Source organism: Lipotes vexillifer, unplaced genomic scaffold (assembly GCF_000442215.2).
Source record: "Lipotes vexillifer unplaced genomic scaffold, Lipotes_vexillifer_v1.1 scaffold1109, whole genome shotgun sequence".
Lineage (NCBI taxonomy): Eukaryota > Metazoa > Chordata > Mammalia > Artiodactyla > Lipotidae > Lipotes > Lipotes vexillifer.
The window spans coordinates 1,186,263-1,192,428 of NW_006791562.1; positions in this window are offsets into that span (position 1 = coordinate 1,186,263).

Below are 6,166 nucleotides of genomic sequence, written 5' to 3' on the forward strand. Positions count from 1 at the left end.
AAGGGACGAATGGGTTGGGGGTCCTTTGAAGATGGTGTATGCCTGACCGACTCAGCAAAAAGCCTGGCATCTGCATAAGTTACTCAGAGGTCCCGACCCCATGCTTCTAAGAGAGAAGAGACAACAGCAGCTGTAGGCCTGGGTGAAGCTGCTTGCTATGGTACTTGGAGCCCCTCTTGCTGGGGAGAACGCTTTGCTTATTCCAATCACCTTCCAATGTCCCTGTGTTTCTCAGACTCATTCAGCTGCTCTGATAGCTGGAAGCTGTTAGACTAGAAATTCTAGATGGTAGTGAGGCTTGAAATCATGTGCTTTTTAAAACAATCCCTTTAGTTCTATAGCATGAGCTGGTCCTCTGTTTCCAGAGAATGATTTTTGTCAGCAGAGAACAATCAATAAATGACCTAGGAACCAAGGAGAATGCTGACGGAGAGCAATCCAGAACACAGGGGACTCTGACGTAGGCATACAGGAGGCAGAACCAGGATATGCCAGAGGAGGCACTTCCTGGGTAATTTAAAATAATTATTTAATACAACAAAATGTTTTCTCTTCTATTAGAATGCCCCCCTCAAAATACTGATGAGCAGTATTCTATTGTTTGGATATACAAATAGTTTGTTATCCACTCACCATGAAGGACATTTGGGCTGTTTCCAGCTTCCTGGGATGATGAAGAGAGCTACTGTAAACGTTATATGCAGGTCTCTGTGTGACGTAAGTTGTCAGTTGTCCAGTGTGAATGCCCTGGATTAAGGTTGCTAGTTTGTACAAGTGCCTGTTCATAAGAAACTGCCAAACTGTTGTCCAGAGTACGTGAACAATTTTGTGTTCCCATGAGCAAGATATAAAATTCTAGCTGCTCCCATACTTGCCACCACTTTGGTGTGGTCGAGGTCTTTTTAATACTGTTTCAGACACTCTCATAGATATGTATCTCACCTCAGTTTTAATTTGCGTTTTATCAATACTAATGGCTGGTGATGATACGTAGCTTTTCATTCACATGTTTATTTCCCATTGATATAATCTACTTTGTGAAGTAAACGGTTTGCCCATTTTTTAGTTGGATTGTTTGTTAGTATTGAGTTTTGAGAGTTCTTTATGTAATCTGGATATAAGTCATTGGTTGGATATATGATTTCCAAGTATTTTCATTCTCCTAACAGTCTTTCCCAGAACAAAAGTTTTAATTTTTATGAAGCCCAATTTGATCAGTTGTCTATTTTCTTGATTTTTTTTTTTTTTTATCATGTCTAAAAGATCTTCACCCAACTCCAGGTCTCTAAGATTTTTGCTTGTATTTTATCTAAAAGTTTCATAGCTGCATATTTTATATTTATCCATGGTTCATTTTGAGTTAATTTTTATATAAAAGTGATGAGGTATTTTTTTGCATATGGATGTTAATTGTTCCAACACCATTTGCTGAAAAGATAATCTTGTTCCATTTAATTGAGCTTTTATTGTTTTCTCTTGGGCAAAAACTGACTAAACATTATTGGTGTGGGTCTATTTCTGGACTCTTTATTCTATTCTATTGATTTATAAGTCTATACTTTTACAAGTTTAGATTATTATAGCATTAGAGTCAATCTTAGAATTGAATAATGTGAATACTCCAACTTTCTTCTTCTTTTTTTGTTTTGACTATTCTAATTATTGTGCTTATCATATAAATTTTAGAATCAGCTTGTCTATACAAAAAAAAATTTTCTCATTTGTTTGAAATAGGTTTAAAACTATTGCTAAATTTGAGGAGAACTGACATCTTAACAATACTGAGTCTTCCAATCCGTGAATACTTAAGTCTTCCAATTATTTTGATCTTTGATTTCTTTCATCAGTGTTCTGCAGTTCTCAGCATGTAGATCATATACATGTTAAAGTTCTGTTAAAGTTATACCTACTTTTTTTGGAGGGGGGCTATTATAAATGGTATTATATTTTTGATGTTGAATCCCAATTACCCACTGCTAGTATATAGAAACAAGATTGATTTTTGTGTGCTGTCCTTTGCTCCATGACTTGTCATAGCAATCTGTTAGTTCTAGAAACCAGTATTTTTTTGGTATATTCCTTGGGTTTTTCTTTGTGGAAAATATTATTTCTTTTCTCTTGACTTATTACACTAGCTAAGACTTCCAGGACTATTTTCAATACAAATGGTGAGAGTAGGCATCCTTGACTTGCTTCCTTTCAATTTTAGTGGGGAAATCTTTCAGTCTTTTCACACTAAGTGAGTTTTGTTGCTAGCACCATTTTGTTGTAAGGAGATTATATAAGAATTTCAAGCAACAACTAGGATTTTTATTTCTTCTGAATGTTGTCCTTAAATGGTTTCATGAGTAAAAAAATGAGGAGTGGCAGTTGTCCAGACATTTCAATAGGAATAACAGCTAAGTTCATACATGAGCCAGTAAGGACAACTGCCATCACTGCTACCCAACCTACAACAATTGTAAGACACCATAAATTTTAAGATGCATTCTGATTTTACAAATGTTAAAAGGTGAAAAATATGTATCTTGGAGCTGGTAACCTGTAACTTTTTTTATAACAGGCTCTTACAAAATTAATCCTATTTCATGAGCAATTTCCCAGGTCATAAAAAATATTTATAGGCATATTATTTTAAAGGTGTCTAATATTTCAACATAAGGGTCTATCAAAACATATTTAATCAGTATTGTCCATTAAAATTTTATTTTGTTTTCAATTTTTACTATTATATATGATACACCGATAAGCATTTTTAGCATTGGCTTTTGCATTTATAATTATATGCTTAGAAGTAGACTTGATCAAAAGATAATTTGTCTAATTTTTAAGCTAATTGTCCTTCCAAAGGTATGATTTTGTACCGGGAGAAAGCCAAATGATTCCTGAGAAAATGCATCAGTGCTGATAATATATACTTGTATGCTAAGGAGAACTTTGGTTACCAGATGATGAAATATGAAATAAAATTTAAATGATCAGATTTTTCTTGTTCATCTGCACAAGAGTAGAGTACAGGCAGGGGACTATTCTTTGTTTTCTCATAAAATTTACTGGTAAGATGAGAAAAAAATCAATTTCATAACAATCCTCTTTTAACATATTTCCATGGAGGAACTATTGCTACAAATTGTAGGTTAAAAGGGGATGTTTACTGGATGAAGCATAAGGATTTTTATATCTGACACAGAGCAAAGTAATTTAATAGGAAAAAAATGCAAATTTTGAGTTGTAAAAAAATTGTAAAAATTTTATTTCTACTCAAATTTGTGAACCAAAATACTCCATTAACTCCATTCCATCACTATATGGGTAACAACGGGAAAGTCTGTTAACATGTCTTGGATAAGAATATCAGTTGTATTGGAGTTAAAACAAGTATGTGTTGCAATACGATTTGCTCCAATGTTTAGCTTAGCTTAGAAACGGAAAATGTTAACACAGTAATTTCAAACTGTTGATACTGGTTTGTATTTTGGGGGCCAGCACTGAAATTGATATAAACAAAAAGTACCTAACATTGGATTTTTAATTCATTCTATCTTGTGGTTCAAGCTGCTGGCTGTTTAAATGAGGAAGTAAGAGGGAAGAGATTAGGAATAAGTGACAGCCACATGCATGCATTTCTTAGTAAGTGTAATTATAAATTACATAGAAATCGAATAAAGAGAGGTACACAGTTTTAGAAAGGGAAACATACATACAGATGCAACATGCTATTGTAGAGAAAACCTTGGATTGAGTTAGGAATCTGACACTTAAAAACTGTATGACCTCACATTATTTCATCTGTGATGCAGGGATCTCTGACTGATTTACAAATTTGTACAAATCAGTAGATAGTTGATGGGAAAGTCTCTACTTTGAAATTTTTTATAACATCATAGACAAGTATTATTATTAATGAAGGACAAAATACGCATCTTTACCACTTAACAATGTGACCTTGAGCAAATAATTTAACCTTTATAAGTTTTGTCCTTTTACCTGGAATATTAATATTTACCCCCCGAAAGTTATTTTAAGGGTGAAATGAAATTATTTTGTGACAGGTGTGACATAAGGAAACAAGATTAGGACACTTTCAGACGCATTTTCATTAAAGGTTCCCTTTATTTTGTTGACTTGCAAATATTGGCCAAGCTCCTCTCCATAACGTTTATCAGCTTAGACTTTCCAAAGATCACCAAAGGATGATTCACGAAGATCCAGAACCCTGTTGTGGAATGTGTCCCAAGAATCATGGAAGCAATCTCTATAGGAAAAAAAGGTGTATATACCACACTTAGAGATATTATTCAGCTATCTCTAGGCCACGGGGTGATGTTAACAACCAACCCCTCACACCAAACAGAAATGAAGTTTTTAGGAAAAAAGGCTTCAGTTGTGTTAATGTCCTAATTCTCATGCAGATTTCCATTTTCTATTACTGAGTTACTTCTTTAACACCTAGAGATATTAATACTTTTCCATGCTAGTTCCTTTATTGTTCATGACTATTCCTATCAACCTGGATGATTTTATTTGAACTGATTGATCAATTAGCCGTTGTCCATAATTTTGTTTGTAATCGCGCCGCGTCGATTCTTTCAAGTGTAGCCTCATTACCTATATTTCTAAGAATTTTCTTCTTCCCTTTCTGGTACATCAGCCTCATAGAACCTCCAAATGCAGGTTTGTGGTGCTGGGGTTAAGGTTACATTTAGGGTTATACCTCACTCATGCAGCAGTGCGGCAGCGGTATTTGAATGCGCAGCCTGGCTAATGGGGCCGGGGTTTTATTGGCCTCCATGCATTTTGATTAGAAGGAAAGAAGAGGTCTCAGGAACCCCTAGGACCCTCTCAACTCAAAAGCCTTCCATTCTAGAGTTACATCTAATGTCACAGAATCAGATGAATACTCCTTCCGTTATATCTCCTTGTTGCCGCATTTAACCTTTTAACCTCCATGTGTACTTAGCCTTCAAAAGCACATTGTAAGTTAAAATTCAGTAGACAAGTATGAACTGCATTGTTAGTATAATTTAAAATTAGACCCTGTCTCTGTTGCAGCCAAGACCTTAAGACAAAAGGCGCCACCCCCATTCTGAAGGAAGCTGTGAAGCCACCTAAGCAGGACTCCCTGTGGGGTACATGCGTGTTACCCTGGCCTAGTCTTAAGTCTGGCCCCAAGAGGCCACCTGGGGAGTGAAGAGGCTCAGCCCACAGAGGCTGGAGGTTTTCTTACAGGTGCCCTCAGGCCGAAGGGCATTCTTAGTGACCAGCCAGGGTAAACTGCAAGGAGAGATCACCAGTGATGGGGGATGCTTCTCCAGAGAACCCACAGAAGCATCCAGAAGGGAAAGAACCCAGAGAGTACTGACAGCGCATATGCAAGAGGGCCAATCAAACAAGGCCTTTCCCGCCATTTACCTCATGTCCGTCTCCACTCTCCATTTCTGAAGGGATCAAAAGTCTTGCTCACGCTGGGGGAGGAACGGTGCAAACACAAACTAGAGCATTGGAGGAGGAGCCCACCATACCTCCCTTTTTCCACTGCAAGGCCCTGCCTGGAACAGGCCCAAGCTGGGGAAGGGAGAGATTTAATTTTAAGTGAAATGAAAGGAAGAGGTTTTTTTGTTTGTTTGTTTGTTTGTTTGTTTTTGCGGTACGCGGGCCTCTCACCGTTGTGGCCTCTCCCGGTGCGGAGCACAGGCTCCGGACGCGCAGGCTCAGCGGCCATGGCTCACGGGCCCAGCCGCTCCGCGGCATGTGGGATCTTCCCGGACCGGGGCACGAACCTGCGTCCCCTGCATCGGCAGGCGGACTCTCAACCACTGCACCACCAGGGAGGCCCAAAAGAAAGAGTTTTGACAACTATATATGATTGGACATTTTAATTAATGAAATACTACAGTTTTGTGACAAGCAGAAAACTAAGGAAATTTCACTCATAGCAAGTGACCAGAAAAGTCATGAGCTGTGTCATATTTCACAAATGTATGAAGAATAATTAACCCTGCAGAGCGGGTGTGACAAGGCAGTGAGAAACAGGGTGGTTTTCTGATTGTACGCTGCCATCCCACTGGTGCAAAGCAATGCTTTAAGCACCAAGGGCTGTAAATGGCGAGCAGCACCAAGGATACTGACGCAAATGCTCCTGTCTTATTCCCCCCCCCCGCCCCCC